Genomic DNA, 18,402 nt, shown 5'->3' with positions numbered 1-18,402 from the left:
ATCGATCGGCACACCTCTAATAAAAAGTCTTCATGTGCATCAACCATCTGTGCGGGATGGGTCAAATTTGGATCGTTCTTTAACTGCAGTTGAGGTCACATTTTGGACATCTTTGATCTGACATGTCAGTTAAAATTTTTTAAAGGACTTTACATTAATGGATAGGTTTCGCTAACCCATTTCTGATTGTATTAGAACTTGAAAAGGGGATCTGAGGAGGAAAAAGTTGGAAATCCTGATCCGTGACTGACAGAATGCATTTAAACTCCATTGTTATTAAAATGACAATGGAGTATTTTTTTTTTATTCCATTGTTTTTAAATCAACATTAAGCAATTCCAATTTCTCTACTTGAGCAGAAGAAAAAGACTGAATATAAAAAATGACATGTCTTAAAGTACGCTTTTCAAAGCTTCTATCAGGGTTTGAGAAGTCATTTCTTTGAGTTCCTCTATATCAATAACAATACAATTCCCATGATGCCTCATCTCACCTGCATGTGTAGCTGAGGTTACGCCTGACGCTCCTTTTGAAGAAGCTCTTGCAGCCTTCGCAGGTGAACACACCGTAGTGTTTTCCGCTGGACTTGTCCCCGCACACCACGCAGTCCACCACGCAGGCCTTGTCCTCGTCCCCGGCCTCCATGTCGCTGCCCCCCGCTTGCGGAGACCCGTCCTCCTCCTCCCCCCGCAGGTAGCCCTTGTCCCCCAGCCCGTTGGTGCCCCCGTTGGGATCTCCCCAGCCCCCACTCACCATGGCCATCGCTTGGTTACGGAGTCAGCGCGGAAGAAAATGGGGCCAGGCAGCCGAGGTTTCTGGAAGCGGTCATAAAAACCCAGAGTCCGGACGGTGGTGTGTGTTCTCCCCTTTCTACCCGGACTGGTTTAACCTCTTCAGCTACCCTCCGTCTTCATTTAGTGGCTAATTCAAGTTAAATATGCAGAACTAGGGGAGGAGGGGAAGTCTGCAGGCTAAATAAGCAGTGCTGCCAATGTTTTAGTGGTAGAAATGAGGCCGTTTGGTTGTAGAAAAGAGAGTAGCTCAGTCCCCGCCCACTCCACTATGACCTGGAAACAGTGTGGAGTCACTGGGGCAACTTTTAGTTTGGCATTCCTTTGGATTTTAACACCTCTGCTGTTCTCCTCCGGTTCGGTGTCTTTGTGTCGTTCCGTCCGACGGGGAACACACTGCAGACCAACAACCTTTAACAGGAGACACAGAGTTTAGATAACAGTTCCCAGAGACAGACAGCTTCAGAACAGGCTGAGGACACGCGGGAGGGACGGCTGGCAGTCAAACTGTTGTTCTGTGTCTCTCCGTTTCATCAGTAGTAATGGCTGAAAAAGGACCTCAGCGCGGCTCGCCTTAGCACATGCCTGGAGAGCATTTGACCGCCCGTCTTAAAGCAGCCCACCCCGCACACACAGACATTATTATTTTAAATAGAAAATATGCGAGCTTACCTCAGTACAAACGGCTGTGCTTTTCTAGCTGAAGACGAAGAAAGTCGTTTTGTGTGTGTTTTCTTTATTATTATTATTAGTTAATCGGGTTAGATCCTCCTTCCGACCAGTGAGACCGAGAGCTCTGCTCTAATGTTCCGCAGCCATCCACTCTGAAGAACAAGCAGCATCGTGAGGACATCAAACACACGCAAAACGCCACTTTTCGTCTGATCGCGGGCTTCTTGTCTTCTTCTTCTCCCTTCTTGTTGAGGCGATGCCGACTTGCAGATGCTGCTGCGGCGGTGGATAAAGGCGACGCGGACCGCCCGCGGCTCGTACTCGCATCCAAAACACTCAATCAGATCATGCACACAAGGAAGTGCAGCCTTTCCACTGGTATTGGCTGCTGTCTGAGTCGGCTCGGCTCTGACAGGATCCTCGGGCTACTTCCTCCCTCACACAGAAAAAATAAAACAAAAACAAACGGAAAAAAAAAATCAGGTTGAAGGAGAGCTTCTTGCTCTAATTCCTGTGGATGCTCTTCAGGCTTCTTCCTTAGTCCTTTGTCAGTGCTTGCCCACCAAGAACTAATGACTTGCGGCCTAGCCTTGCATGCTGTTTTACCTCTGTGTGTATGTGTGTGAAGCCTTTTCCCCCCCTGGCTCAGGGAGAGGGGGTGTGTGTTAAGAAATGGGTGCTCCTCTTACCCCCCTCTCCTCCTCCGTCTCTCTCTGGTTCTCAAATCAGATTATGAATTGAAATGCCCAAGAAGCAAAACACTGTTTGGATTTCACTGCATTTTACCTTTTTTCCCCTTCCAACCTATTTGTGTGTTAGAGAGAGATCCAGCAAATAGAGGCACAGGGAGGGTTGCAGAAGTGTATGCAGAGGGGGAGGGGGTAGTCTGCGTGTTTGTGTGTGTGTGTATGTGTGTGTGTGCTCCCAGGGATTTGACACTGCTATTCAAGCCCTGTGGTTACCATGGTGCTGGCTGCCTTATATGGCCATCAGAGTCAAAGAGCAAAATAGAGTGGGCTGTGTGGGTCAGCATGCATGCACAAACACACACACACACACACACACACACACACAGAAGAAGAATGTGGAGGGTATCTCTCCTCAGAGATGCAGAAAGCCTGACCCCAAAGGCCTCACAAACTGCTCCAGCAACATCAGATTACTGCAAAACCCTGCAATGGGAAAACACAACCTCCTGCCTGGTGTTTGTGTTCTGTTGGACGTGAATGCTTCACTCTAATCACAAATCACACAGAACTTTACTTCTCAACCCCCCCCCACCCTCTCCCCCTCCAGCAGAGTGGCTCATCTTCTGCCTGCAGACTGCTTCCCTTCTGCTGTGTTGTGAGAGAAACTAAAGGTTATCACGACGTGGCCGGCTGCGTATCTCTCAAAAGGCCCCTCTGTCTCAGCACTTTGTAAAGCGCGTGGTGATTTGTGTTTGAGGTTAACCCAAGAGGTCAAGCTGACTTTCACACACTCTTCGCCACGCTAAAAGCCCAGGGTCAAATGCAGATAAAGGAGAGGGGAAGACGCACGGCAGCCCAGGATAAGAGCTTTAAGAGATAAGAGATGAATCTGCTTGTAAATGTGCAGCTTACTAGGCTGGAGGAGGAGAAGGACTCATGATGTAGTCAGTATCATGAGCGGTCCGCCATATGCATCTGGTCGTTTCAGCTGGTGGTCAGTCAGGGATTTTCTTTTCTTTTTAAAGGCACACCCAACTATCGCCACTTTTATGGCATTCCTAAATCCAAATCCAGCTTCATCCCCTGCAGAGCTCATGGCGAAGAGAAGCTTTGTCCAATCTATTGGGCTGCTAATGGGTCATCAGGGGGTTGTCTGTGTGTGTGTGTTAATTGGAGAAAATCTGTTTAATTAGGCCTCTGTGCATGCTTTTGTCACTTCTTGTGTTGAAAATGATTAGGGTTGTCAAATAGACGGTAGTTGTGAAAGACAGACTGTTTGTGTGTGTAAGAAGAACAAATATTTAGCAAGACTGTAAGTTAGGTTTTAAGTCTGAAAAAGAAAACCATGTTATCTGATGACTTGTGTATTTCATAGTAGTCACAAATAATCATCTACTGTAACCGTAACACTGGCTTTAAAACATGTTGAAGATGACAGAAAATGTTAAAAAGACTCAACAGTTAAGGAGTTATTAAAAGGATTATCAGAAGAAAGTCTGTTTTCTCTACAAGGATAATAGCAGCATAGCTTGAGCTTTTTAAAAAATTTATATTTTAATTTATACACAAAAATCTCATGAACAAGAGAGATCTGCTATATACATCAGCAACAAAAAACATAACGACAATAATGATACAATATACTTTACACTTCTAAAAATCCATACCATACAGATGTTGTCAACAGAAGTGTTTTCACTGATAACAAATACAAATTTATTAAATCCCTTTAGTTGGGTGCCAAACATGAACCACACCCTTTAGAGGGTGTGGTTCATTTTTCACCTTCGCATTTTTAAGTTGTTTCTGATTTAATTTTTTTTTTCTATACTCAGTTTATAAGTTACAACAAAGCACTGTGTGTCAGCTTAGTATTGGTAAGTTTCGTTCTTCCTGTGTGTCAATAATTACCTGCCTTGGCGATGCACTGCATGCTCTTTGACAGTGGATGATTTTAGATTCTCCTTGATTCACTCTTAATGTTTTGTTTCTGGAAATGTGCTGGTGTGAAACCAATAAATAACCCTACCAAAACAGAAGGAGGATCAGGGTTATTTTATTAGGACAAGAACCACAATCCCTGGCAACATGGTGCATGTAAAATTTCAGAAAATGTACTCTAATGAATTCTAATGTTTGAGCCCGTTTTTGCTTCTAATTTTACTTACAAGAGAAAAGAAACTGATGATGCAATGTGTAGTTATGTGAGTTGTTGGGTTGGGACAAAATGGAGGGCAGAAAGTTGCAGAGGGCCAATCTGACCTGAGGCATACTGAGGCAGAAACTAATCCTTCACATCATAGCGCTGCTGCTGTCACCAGTCACTTTTTAGCTCTACTTTAACCCTTAACTCTCCATGTTCCATGTTCGTCATTTCTATTTGCTGAATGCAAATAGAAATGAGAGAAAGAAAATGGATCAGAACTCCAGAAATTATTTGGTGAAGCTTGTGGAAGGAACCCAAAACATTTGACCAAAGTCATACAGTTCAAATGTAATGACATCAGCTACATACTGAGGAAATGTATGTCAAATTCAGATTTTGAGGACATTAATACATACATTTTTGAAAGATTCTTTCTCTCATTATTATGGCATTTAGCTAATAGAAATAATTTTGGTAATTATTGAAAATAAGAAAAGTTTGGTCTGATCTAGACAGTGAGAAAAAGAAGTGCATGTGTCTTTATCAACTCCTGGTTCATTTATTGTGTAGTTATTTATTTTTATAAAAATTTTTGTTCTCTAAACCTAATACTTTTCTACTCCTACTTAAGTATTCTTACTTTGGATGACTGCATTTCAGTCAAAATACTCAAGTATTTTGACTGAAATGTATCAAGTAGTAATACTACTTTTACTTGAGTGTATATATATATATATATATATATATATATATATATATATATATATATATATATATATATATATATATGGTATGTACATTTTTGCTGTTCTACTCATCTCTGGTTTTTAATGTCAGATATGAACTTCACTTTAAAGCTGATACCAGGTCTGAACAGGCCTTTAGGTAAATTAGCTCAGTGACCTGAAATAAGCATTATTAGTGCGCTTGCATCAACAATCACTTCCACCCTAGTTCAGGTGGAGCCAGATGTTACTGATGTCTCATACTTGTGTTACTCATTCCAAAACCACAACAAAAAACAATAATAATTGAAGACACAGAAGTTGTGTTGCTGTTGAGTTGACTTATCACTACTTTACTGATAGGTTATGTCTACCTCATGCAAAGGAGCAATAAAGTTAGAGAGGTTCAAAATACGTTTGAAAAAGAGCCAGACTCTTTGATGTCTTTTAATAAGGAGTCTCTAGGCTAGAAGCTAACTATATGTCCAGTTTTCAGAAAAAAAAATAAAGTTGTCCCTCAAGGCCTAATATTAGGCTGTTTTGTTTTCCAGTTTATAAAAAGATTGGAAAGAATTTAGATGACAGTATAATTTTTTTCAGTTAGCTTTACTCTGAAACAGACTGATGATGAGCGCCTCATCTCAATCCAATGGAAGTAGAAATACCAAATACCTTGACCTTATCAATGCCTTTTTCTTCACAATATCAGTACAATATTAACACAAATGTTATTTTTCTTTTATTCCAGAGTGTTCCAAACACCTTTCATGTAGTGTCTCTCAAGTTGGCTTCCCCATAGAGTTCTGAATTGTTTCTGAACTTGGTCGACCAGCTTATCATATATTTTGCAACTTGGCCAAAGAATAATCTTCAAATTTGATAAAGCTTGATGCTTTTATCACTCTGGGAGAGTTCAAAGGTAATTTAAACTCAGATTTGTGATGCCTGTAGAATAAGTTATGTTTCATAATGGTTTAATTCAAATTTGATCAGTATAGAGGTTGGAGTATAAAGGTTGGAGACTATTGTTCCAACTTGAGTGTGCTCATCAGTCAGTGGGACTGGCTTTGTGTGGTCAGTATAAACTCAAACCAGTTAACTCCAGTTGTGCCAAGAAGAGGGATCAGACATACAGATCCACTCAATAAAATAGAAAATTATTGAAAAGTCAATTTATTTCAGGAACTTTATCATTAAGTGAAACACATTGAATAGATTAATTACACACACATGGATGTTTGAAAGTATTTATTTCTGTTAAATATGATGATTTTCCACTTACAGTCATTGAAATCATGACATTTAAAATTAGAACATTACATCAGACCAGTAAAAAAAGTAGCCTTAAAGAAAAGTTTGTATAATTCCTTTTTAAAGGATGTTTATTTTAAATAGTATTTTTAATCTAACATATAATGTATACTAATAGATTGAATATGTCTGTAAATGGTTATGGTAGAGGTTCAAATTCCTAAAGAATTTCCAACCAACTGTCAGTGAAGATTCATATGTTTGAGCCTGTATGCTTTTAGGCAGAATAAATTGTACAGATTCTTCCAGCACAGGAAAAAATTCACAATAAATGGATGTGCCTGTGTGTAACCAAATCTTGTTTTTAAAATTCACCATCATTTGAGATGTTTCTAATAAATGTAAATCAGGTAAAATTATGAAGTTAAAAAAAGTTATGACAAGCTACACCATGTAAAAGTATCTATGGCCAAAATGAACAGTCACAACCAGCAAGACATAAAACAGCGGCGCCTGGTATGTGCATGCCCATCAGTTATTTAACATGTTTTACACTCACTGCTGCTGCTGGGAAACTAAATATAGAAATAGCTGCAACAAAGAAAATGAGTAATAAATAATAAATGAAGAAAAGGAATAAAGCAAGCTATTGGGCATAGATATGGAATTACATTGGGCTTTTAGATGGGGATGAAAAGAAAATAACTGCTGCAAAAAAGACTGTTTCATTCCCACCTCTCTCTTTGCTTTAGAAACAGTTGATTTGGGTGTTTCTTGTGGAAAGTTGGACATTTAGTGGACATTTAGAACTAAAGGGCAAGTTTGGCTTTCCAGCTAAAACTAGTTCCAGAGAACATTTGATCTCTTTAAAAAAATCTCCTGCTGATAAACTAACATAATTAATGTTCCATTTCAGAGCTTTGGTGTTTCAGCCTTTTAATCTGTTGCCTGTCTCTGAACTGGAAGCTGCCATCAGATCTTTTTTTTTTACTCCATGTTTTCATGTGTGGGCGTAACGCTGGATACTGTGGCAGTAGGACGTTTCTTCATTCCTTCTTTCTTTGCTGGGAGCAACAGAATTTCCAGCTGTTGGTTCAAAGGTCACGGCTTCAGAAACACGTAATTTGATAGAAAATTGTCTGATCTTTTCCTGTATGTTAATAATTGAAAGTCAGTGTATATTTTACATGATGCTGTATCCCAATTCAGCATCTCAAGAGTGTTTGGGATGCCTCATTCTGTCCAGCACAGTCCACTGCACAGGCAGTCAGTCTGCCCTCCTGCAGGGTGGAAGGTACATTAGTTTGATTTACACACTCAAAAACCAGTTTTGTTTATTTGTTTGGTACCAGAGTTTTCCCGGAACATCTATCTGTTTCCAGGTTTTTAATGTTGTTTACCTGTATTTCTCCAGCTCAGAAACATTTTTGGTGGTTTGGACATTATCTTACCCAGGAGAACCTCTAAGTTTTATCAGTTCTCATAACTCCTAGTTCGTGTGGCCTGTCGTTTTCTCTCCTTCTTCAGAATCCTGGTTTGGTAAGCAATCTCTGCATTCTTCTTTGTGAAGTGTTCATTCACAAACACATCTGTGCCCTCAAGTTTTTTTTTTTTCTTTTTTTCAGTTTTGTGTTTTGTACTCAAATCAAACGATGATATTTGATCTTTTGTTCTGTTTGTCTGAGTTTGTATTTTGCTTTATCCAGCATTGTGTTACAAGCAGCAATGCCTTTACTGCTGAAGAACTTGATGTGTTGCTGCTCAAGAGAAAATAGTTCCTCCGGTGGTGTGTCTTCCCCTTTCTACTCTTCTGCTGCTGCCCTTGTGTGTACGTATGTATTTCTGAGCTGTTTCTCAGCTCTTCTATCTTCTCCTTTTCTTTGATAATTGTTTTCAGTTGTTGAATTTCTCCAATAAAATGCATCAGACTTGTTTGTTGCTTCACCACCGTGCTCAGTTATTTTCACATGGCATTCGATGTTAGCTTTAGTTTTTCCATGCCTTTTGTCAAACTTGAAGCCATTTTTGCTGGTTGTTAGCTGCTGAGAATCCTGGTAGTTCACCAGGCCTAAAAAGTGATTAAATGTTGAAAAATAGCAGAAATGACCAAAACCTCAGTATTTGCTTGGCTGTTTAGTCATAGTTCATATATTGAGTAGATTTTCACTAGGTCAGATCTTAGCAGCCCCTCCTAGCCAGTGGCTACCTTAGCTCTCCTGTTATTAGAAAATGTCATTATATTTACTCTGTAAATCTTGAAACACACTTCAAAGGAATTCGATGGCACACTTTAAACAAAATTTTATCTTATTCAGTTAATCAGCTTCTTTTTCTGCCAATTGAATTTATATTAGTTCCAAATTTCAGCAGCTTTGAGTTGCCAGGCTTTAAGTCTGCAGGGTGGGTCATTAGACCTCACCTGTTGGCAGGTCTAGGAATGAATTAAGTCAACTTTTCAGCCATTAAAGTTAACCCTTCCATGTACAATGTTCTGCCAGCCTCAGCCCCAGATATCCCCCAGTGAAACTCCCAGTGAAACCCGATCTCAGCTGCATCAGCATGTAGGAAAAATAAAAAAGACTTCTTCACTCACAGTGGTCAAGGAGAGCCTGTGGAGCCCTCTCACAGGCGTGGCATTGTCGTCACGCTCTGATGGATGTCAGATGTTTAGACTTGCAGTGACAGCTTCACCCTGAGACCATGGTGACCTTTGACCCCAGAGGAATGGACAAACCTGGTAACAAAAACAGAGGCCTTTTGTGCAGGTCAGAGGGAAAACATCTACTGCGCTCAAGACACAGAGACACAAGAGGGATTGACCCTCCAGGTTTCTCTTCGGCATTTGGTGGGAACGCTCGGAAAGCCGCTGTACCTGACGATGTCCAGAGTAAAGATCCTTTTTCCCACACGCTGCAGCAGCCCAGCTATTTCTGGGCTAAGCAGGAACATGGATTTGTACTGAATCCAATTAATCGGGTTTCATATGTAGTAGAAAAAGCCATGTTCGGACCGTTTCCTGTGTATAAAAACTCATCTTTCCAGTCAAATTATATTCTTTCTATTTCAGGATTAAATTCCCATCATGCTCCACTGAAACATTTTACATTTTAGAACTTATTTTGTTACCTTTGTTACCATAACCTTAGCAAAGTTTGGCAAGACTTTGCTAAGGTTATGGTTGGTATTAGAAATCATGGACTTTTCATGCATTACTTTGCTGATGACAAACTATAAGAAACTGTAAAATTTGAACTAAAGCAGCTGATATTGTTTGGAGTGGATACTGAGCCAGAACGCTGACTGAAGTATTTTCTTGGCTTTTTATTTTGAGGTGTCATTTGTAAAGTTACACAGTCAAACTTCACAAATGACACAGCAATAATTTTGTTTTCTTTTTTTAGTCCCTCATAAGAGAAAGAAAACAGGAGTTTCATTCATTTCTAAATGCACCATTTTCAAACAAAATAATGAATTACCAAGCTAAATATTTAGCTTATGCACAAAATATTTAGCTATAGCAATCTAAATATTTAGGTACAATCTGAATATTTAGTTAACAAACTAAATGCTTAACTCGGTAATTAAATATTTAGTTTGGAACTGTGACATTTGTAAATCAAACAATGGATAACATGGTGAAAATATGGCTCTTGAAAAATGCTCATACAATTTTTTTTTCTCTAATGAAAAGCTCAATAACCCAAATTATTGCTGCTAATATTTCACTGTGTAACTTTACAGACAGCTCGCCATAATATTTTGCTTTTCTTTCCAGCTTCTTTTGTTAACATTACGTTTTTATTTGTTTGTGTAGAGTACCTGGGCTGTGAGTACCATTTCAACTGTCCCATTAAAATAAATACTGAGAAAAACCATGGAGTCTTCAATGCTTATTTTCTCTGGACAAGCTGGAAGAGAGACAACAGAAAGCAGACTCTTTCTACATAGAGCATGAACTGTGCACCAGATTGTTTATTTGTCTTTGTTCCATCTGGCTGAGAACTTCAGCCCGTCTCCAGTCTGTGTGTCCCTCAGTACAGAGACGCCTTTCTTCAGGCCTGAACGCCCAGGTGTGATTTGGGAAACCAGATACTGTGGAGCAAAGCAACAATAAGTCAAATCACTGGAGGGAAGCCTTGTGGGTTTATCCCACTAATATTATTGGTGAATTAGTTTAATTATAGACGGATTGAGATATTATAAAATACAATGGCCAAAACTTTCAATTCTGAATATTTCAATAGATTAATTTTGACAAGGAAAACCAATATGCTTTCATCAAGAAGTTGCTCTTTCACATGCTAAGAAAAAACTAATCTAAAACTGTTGAAGCAAAACTCACTCGACACTAAAACATGCAGGGGAAACATTTTTTGCAGAAATCATAAATGAAAACATGAACAATGCTCCAGCCTTATTTGCAACAGCTGACAGGCTCACAAACCTGAACTCCACTCTAACACGGCCTGCAGGGATTTTACCAACTTCAATGAAGAGAAAATGTAGAAATAATAGAGGTAAAAAAAAAAGGGCTAATCTGCAAATCTGTACCTTATCTAATATCAATTCTGTTCCCAAACATAAAAAATGCAGAAAAAAATAACGCTTAGAAGAAACTATAAATCAATTAAGCTGAAGTTCCTACAACTTTCCTTAACAAAGTCCTGCCTGTCATTGCTTCTGATGTGATTATGAATCCCTCTCATCTTATTGTTGGTTTTGAACCATAATAAATTTTCATTTATTATATTTATACCATTGACTAACTTATTGGTGTGTGTGGTGGATGCCCTTACCACCACCACATAGTGTTAGTATTGATTTCTTTATTAGTATAGTTTATTTCATTTAGACATATATTTTCTCATGGGTGCACACTTTAGTGAATGTCTGTCTGAATGGTTAATTTATACTTGTTTTTGTTTGAGGTGCCACTTATAGGAACCAGCTGGTGGAGGAACCTGGAGTAAACCATCTACAAATTTCTGAAAGACTGAAGAGGGAGACTTCAAGTTTTTATTTAATTTTGTCACTTAAATATTCACTTATTGTTTGTGCTAAGTTAAAGTTATTTTGCTTTATTTGTTTATAGAATCCTTTAGTTAATTTTGTATTTATTTGTTCTTTTGTTTGGTCAGACATCCCTCCTGTGGTAGATTTGGGTTTCTCCTCCCCTATTTAAGCAGCCTTTGTTCTTTGTTTGGTAGGTCAGTTTTGTTTGTGTTTAGTTAGAGTTCAGTTGACCTCAGTTAATTTGGATCCAAATTTGTTTATCTTTTGATTTATTCTTGCTTTAAATTTTTATGCTTTGTTGATGATTTTTTGAAGAATTAAATTGAAGCCTTTTTCTACTTTGAACATTTTTTGTCCTTGTTTGAGTCCGGTCCCTCACAGTGTGTATAAGTTGGTCATTAATAATGGCACTAAACAAAATGTAATATTTGTTACTGATTTCTCAACTGACTGGTTGCATGATTATTTTTTTTGACTTGGTATGTTGGTGGTTTTATGATGTGAAGCACTTTGAACTGCCTTGTTGCTGAAATGTGATTTACAAATAAACATGATTGATTTATTGATTGACTGAAGCAAGTGCACCAGTGAAGATGTTTCTTGCTTTTTAAAGGAGAGCCTGGGGTTTTGGGATGTGCACATAAACAGCTGAACAGTCTGCCAGTTGAAGCTGCAGTTGCCATAGCAACCACCAGAGACTCCAGGAAGTGTGGTTCCCAGTCCTCACATTACCAAACTAATGGTCAGGAATCCTCGTAGCAGCTGTTAAGATACACTGTGAATTTTTAGATGAACGTTATAAACTGACTCATTTCAGGAGTGATAAAAAAACGGACAAGAAAAGAAATCCTGGGGCATTCCAGAGTTTAAAAGGATTTAATGTCAATGGCAAAAACAAAAAAAGTCAAGCTTTTGCTACTCATAACTCAAAGACACGGAGCAGTTAAGCTTTCATGCTTAGTGTCCTTAGGGTCTCATTTTGTGTAAGAAGTCAGGACTCATACCACGATAAGAAAAATGCCTTGATATTCCTTCTGCTACATCAGCAACTTTTTTTTGAAGTAACAGAATTGTTTCTAGATAAGAGCAAAAAAAATAACATGACAAAATCTTACCTCCCTATGTATGGGTCAAACCAATAAGTAGAGGACAAATTAGCACCGGTTTGGTGCTCAGATCTTACGGTGATGAAGATAACATCATTGATTGATTACACTGATTCACAGCTCATGGTGTTTGTTCTTTTTAAAGTTAAATAATTAATCCAAAGATGTGCTGAAACCTTTAAATTTGAAATTAATCCAGGAGATAAAGAAATTCAAACTGTAGGCACATTTCTGATGGCATATGGGATTATTTATTTAAATGTAAATGGCTTATTGTAAATGGCTCAATGCTACTTTGCTTTGCAAATTAAAATAGAAAAATAAGAATGCTATTCTTTACCTCATCACTTGCACTAAGAGAGGTTGTTGGGAGACTGCTGCAGCCCTGAAACCCAGAAACTCATCAACAAATGAATAAAAGCATCAGAACATCATGTGTCGTCGCTGTCTGGGATCAACTACATCTCAAACTAGAAGGCCATAAATCATTGAATGTTTTTAAAGGCTTTTTTCATGCATTTCTTGATTTAGTTCTGTTCAAGTCATCCATGATAAATGTGCATCCGGCTTCAACAGCTCTACTTGAATAATTTACAGATACCGACTGTTTGTGGGATTCAGTCATCAAATATTGCTGACAAAAGAAATAGATTCAATTAAACGGCAAAAAGAATTCAAAAGTAAAAATTCTGCATACAGTTTTCATTTCCACCAGGTGGCAGTGTGGTCCATGTCAAAACTTGTCTGATTTGTGGCCAGTCTTGGGATCTCCCTCCGCTCAGAACACATCCTCACTACGACCAAAGTTTGTAGTGAGGATGTGCTCTAAACTTTGGGATGTTCTACAGTTTTACTCTAGGAACTAAAAATGGTACAAATTATCAGATTTGGAGATGATTTAATTTGTTTAAAAATGACTAAGAAGTCCAAATAACACAGAACATTCAACAAAAAACAAGGGGGGGAGGGGGGGGAGGGCAGTAAAACATGAATAGTAGTGACAGTGTTGAAAACATTTGTGTTCAGTTTCTTCTGTTATCCGGTAGCTTGGAGAAATCTCTCTCCATATCAGTTTGTTTCAGCTGCAGGAAGTTGGCAAGATGTGCTTTGCCAACATTTTAACAGAATTACATAACCTGGCTCTCTACTCAACATATTGTTGTTAACCTTCCTGCAGTCTTTGCTGAGGCTGTCATAAAAACCAATAGAGATTTCTCAAAAATTCAACACAAGAAAATATGCTAATCTATAATAACTTGTAGTCATTGATTTTATGACCCAATATTATTTATGTTTGTTCCTTCTAACAGATTTTATACTTATAAAAACCTTTGGAAGATGTTAGAAGTGAGTGAAGTAGTCCAGTTCTACTTACTGATCAGACTTGTATACCTCTGGCTGTCCATCCATTCATCGGGTGAGAGGCAGGGTCACCAAGGACAGGTCGCCAGGGCAACACAGAGACTTGATCAGGATGCTTCACTCAGTGCAGAGTTTGCACTGCTCAGCAAACTCTGCACTGGTGGAAAGATGAATCTTACTGGACTTAATGGACACACATGCTCATCCTAGATTAGAACCTTTATACCACTGAACTTCCATGAACTTTTTACTGAATGATGATGGCTGCAGGCCTTCTTTTATTTTTTAGTTTTAACCATTGCTGACAAAAAATGGCAATGAAACCAAGTCTGTCCAATCAGTGGACACTTTATTATGTACAGTTCAGTCGCTTAAAAATATAAATAGTGAACCCAATCACATGTCAGCAGCTCGATGTATGTAAGCATCTAAGCAGCTTCTGTCTCTTTTTCTTTTAAGTTCAAAGTGAGGATCAGAACGGGAAAGAAAAGGAAGTTCAGTGACTTTGAAGTTGGCCTTTTTGTGGGTGTCAGAGAGCGGCTCTCTGATAGTCACCAGATTACTACTGAGCACAGCTTCATCTCTCATTTTCACCATTCTGACATGGTCAGACTTTGTCTCAGATTGTAAATACAGTCAAAATGGATCTTTGGAAACTTTTAAGCTCTTAGAACTCACAGCTCATAACTCTGATCTTTCAAGCATTTGGCTTTGTGTTACTATTAAAAGTTATGACCATTACTATATGTCTGACAGCAACAAAATGACACTCCAGATCAAACTCTTTGAAAAACTGTGCATTAACTGGATCTTGTACTTCTCAATGATTGATACTGTTTCTAGTTTGTTTTCTCTTTGTGCAGGTGGAGAAGCAGACTTCTAGAGTGTTATTTTGTATAAACCCTTCTCTTATCTCCTTCTTTCTCTTTTAACTTTCTCCCCAGCTTTATCTATTTCTTTTTATCTCTGTGTGCATTTGAAATATACCCAAAGGAGAAGACGTGTAAAAAATAAAATAAAATAAAAACCGAGTGAAACTCTTCATGTTTTCTGGGTACTTGACATTTCTGGCTCTACAGAGAGTCACGCAGCAGACACAAAGCAATCTGGTGCCTGGGAATCTAGTTACTAACAAACACAGAAACAGTTGAGCTCTTATTAATAGGCTCATCTGGCCCCATGACAAAATAAACTAAGCATCACAGCGATGGCGGAGACATGTAGTTCAGGGTTGGTAAACAGCCTTACTCTGACAGGAAACCCTCACAGTAAACACACTTCACTTTTCTTTGTGCTCTCATGCCCTCCACTGACAACACAATAGAGCTCTGGTTCCTAAGCACCTCCACGCTGTGATTTCCAAACTGTAAACTGGACATTGTGTAAAAAGCAGGACCTGAGTGGGAGCAGATGCTCCACACCTCATTGTGTAGGAGTGATACAGATTTGGCTTGTTTATGTTGTCTCAAGTGTTTCTATTCTCACAAACAGCTGGATCAAAGTTCAGCTCTTGTTTCCAGTAAAGGGATCTTCGTCAGAAATCGTTAACAGAGTGATAAAAATCTGACCACTTAGGAGACACGTTGTAGGAAACAGGGCTGACATCCCTTTGTCTTCACCCTGTGTCCAGCCTACTTCCTCAGGAAATATTATTTTTTTACTTGGCCTTCCAAGAAACAAACCCTTTTATTGCATTTCTAAAGTAATTCTGCGTTGTTTGATTTTACTGTATGTCCTTGTGTGACATATTTTTGGATTCATGTTTTTCATTATGAGTTCATCCTATTTTTAAATGTGTCCTTCCTTCTCCAAAACCCTTCAATAAAAATTGCTTCCATTCTCCTAAAGTCGTTGCTGGTGGTGACTTACACAAACCTCCTCACGTTACGATAACGTCAGCGGGTTGTTCAGTTTGTCTGAGTGGAATCATGTTCTGTTAGCATCCACTTTATTTCTAAGATCCGTACTTTGCAGCAGGTTGGTGCCTATGCTTCAGGTCAGTTGGGGAGAGTTGGGGTACTGCTGATGCCTTTACAGCCCTAAAATCTGTCACAGTGTGACACTTAAGTAATTTTAGTGATAAATCATGGTTCCATTCATCTTTAGAATGTAGGAGGAGGCAGAGAGTCCATGAGAAAATGTCCAGCACCAGGCGTCAGCTTGGACGTTAAAAATCTTCTACATTTTTGTCCTGATCATCTTGGTCCTCAGTGTTTTAGCTGGTAGAACTTGTTTGAAACTGTTCAACATTTGAATATAAGTTGTTATAAATTCAATATTTCCCCATGTGTGATCTTTGATCTGTGACTCTACAAATGAATCTCTGGTCTCATTACAGTTGAGTGATTAAAATGATCCATACATACAGGTCAAGGAACTATCATTACCGAAGCAAAGTTTAATTTAGAATTTTGAAAATTACAAAACAGCAAAATGACCTGAAGTTTAAATTCACTGGCAGCACAGAGGAAAGTTGGTGGTAGTTGGTTTATAGTGGGTCCAAGAAGGTCTGAGGTTCAAACCCCAGCATGGGATCTTTCTGCATGGAGTTTGTAGTTTCATACATAAATGAATAAGTGAATAAATGAATGTTTGATGCAAATATAAGTTACATTGTGTGCACATAAAAATATTAGTGCAGTATGCAAAGGAATGGCTTTGCATTCCTAATAGCACTAATTCGGTCAAAGCTAATGCTGCGGTCCGTTTATTGATAAAATTCAGAGTTTTGAAGTTTGAAGCAGTGAAAATTGACTAGAGTGACCTCTGACCTTTTTAACTCCGATTTGGAAAGTTGGAAATCTTCAAACAACTCTTACTGCAGCATGCTGTGCTGTTGATGTGAGTTCACAAAACTCACATCAAATTCATTTCTGGTGCAGAAATGAACTTTTATTAAATCAGTCACACAGAAATGATTTCTATTTCTGGGAGATTCTGATCAAAACATAATAAAACAATGTAAAAAAAGTATCTATTTTAAAAAAAATTTATCTGTTTATCAACATTTTATTGAAATGTTTTTCAAGAATAAACGACTAAAATGTAGTAAGATTTAGTCATCTAAAATTCAACAAAATCTTAAAAGGGGACAAAAATGTGACTAAACAAAATTTTAATCTGCTGTTATAAAGACAAAAACAGCTGTATCTATCTAGACAAAACTCCAGAAGATACAGATGAACACTAAACACGCTAAAAATAGTATTTTATAGTTATAGACTTAATGAAGCCCAACCCAGCATGATGGAACAGTGAGGATCTTCATGTCTGTCAGCTGGTGTTTCATTAAACTATTACGGATTCATTAAAAAGATGTCAGTTCTGTCAAATCCCACCTTTATATAACAAACAGTCACAATCAATAAACTAAAACATTTCATCATTTTGACGAGGCCTGATTGTCAGATTAAAAGTGCAGTTTGAAATAAACATCCTAAAGCATACCTTTTATTTAGCCCTGCATTTCTGAATGAAAAATGTTTTATTATTGATTTAATGTATTTACTGGAAGTGGAAAATCATCATAATTAACAGAAGTAAAGGCTTTCAAACATCCAGCTGTGTGTGTTTAATCTATATAATGTGCTTCACTTAGTGAAGAAGTTCCAGAAATAAATGAATTTTTTTATAATATTCTAATTAACTGAATGAGTCTTTGTAATCAAACCACTGTTTTTTTAAATAACTACCTGTAAGTTAATGATTACAACAATTGCTTCCTGTCAAACTGACTTTCTTCATATTCTTTAAAATATGTCAGAATTATGGGAAAAATAAACTTCGCCATGTTGTTTCAGGCATGTTTGCTTCTGCTTTTTCTAGATGAAAACAACATCAGCATCGTTATACAGAGGGCCTTTCCTCCTGTCCCCAACGTACATTACAGATTTTATATAAAGATATATCGGAAATATCACATTCCTTCAGCTTATTTATTCCTGTCTGTCATCGGCCAAATGTTTTTTATGTCACCTTGGGCAGCTTTGGCACCAGAGGTTCCTCCATGATTAGTTTCTTCCTCTCCAGATCAGATCTGCCATGTGAAGAAAGCATGGCAGGAAAAGTGGCGACTGCTACAATGAAACAATTGCTCTGCACTCTGGATGGTGTCGGTGCATGTTTGCCACAGAGGAAAGCGGATTGACGTCAAAATGTTGACAAGAGACTCAGATCATCAAAGATGTTGCAGGGGGAGACTTCCAGTAGAACAACACAAGGCTTTGTCCTTCTCTCATGCTGAGCACCGGAAAACGCTCGTCATGATCCCATAAATATCTTTTTGACAGCTTTATGGAGAGACTCCACATACCCAGCGTTGTGCAGCATTCAACTGTGGATCATACGCAGTTGAAACTAGAAATTTACATACACTTTTCCCCCCTTTGTTTTGTCTGAAGTTAAATCAGACCAAACTTGGCTTGTTTAGGGTCAGTTAGAATTACCAAAATAATTTCCATTTGCCAATCGCCACAATAATGAGAGAAAGAATATGTGAGAGATTTATTTGTTAATATCTTCAAAATTTACCTTAATATCCTTTTAAAATATAGGGGTCATTTTGGTATCATTTATGTGAAGGAGTGTTCATGAGACTGACATGGCACTGTCATAAATGTGACATAACACCAGCTATGAACATGAAGA

The 18,402-nt window shown here is 38.3% G+C and overlaps 1 pseudogene; it reads right to left on the bottom strand.

The window, feature by feature from the left end:
• Positions 1-37: 37 nt before the first annotated feature.
• On the bottom strand, positions 38-2,322 carry LOC106965015 (nuclear receptor subfamily 2 group F member 6 pseudogene; annotated as a pseudogene).
• Between the last annotated feature and the right edge of the window lie 16,080 nt (positions 2,323-18,402).

This window comes from Poecilia latipinna, unplaced genomic scaffold (assembly GCF_001443285.1).
Source record: "Poecilia latipinna isolate Pla-1442-1.1 unplaced genomic scaffold, P_latipinna-1.0 Scaffold1750, whole genome shotgun sequence".
Lineage (NCBI taxonomy): Eukaryota > Metazoa > Chordata > Actinopteri > Cyprinodontiformes > Poeciliidae > Poecilia > Poecilia latipinna.
This window is presented reverse-complemented; position numbering and strand designations above follow the sequence as displayed.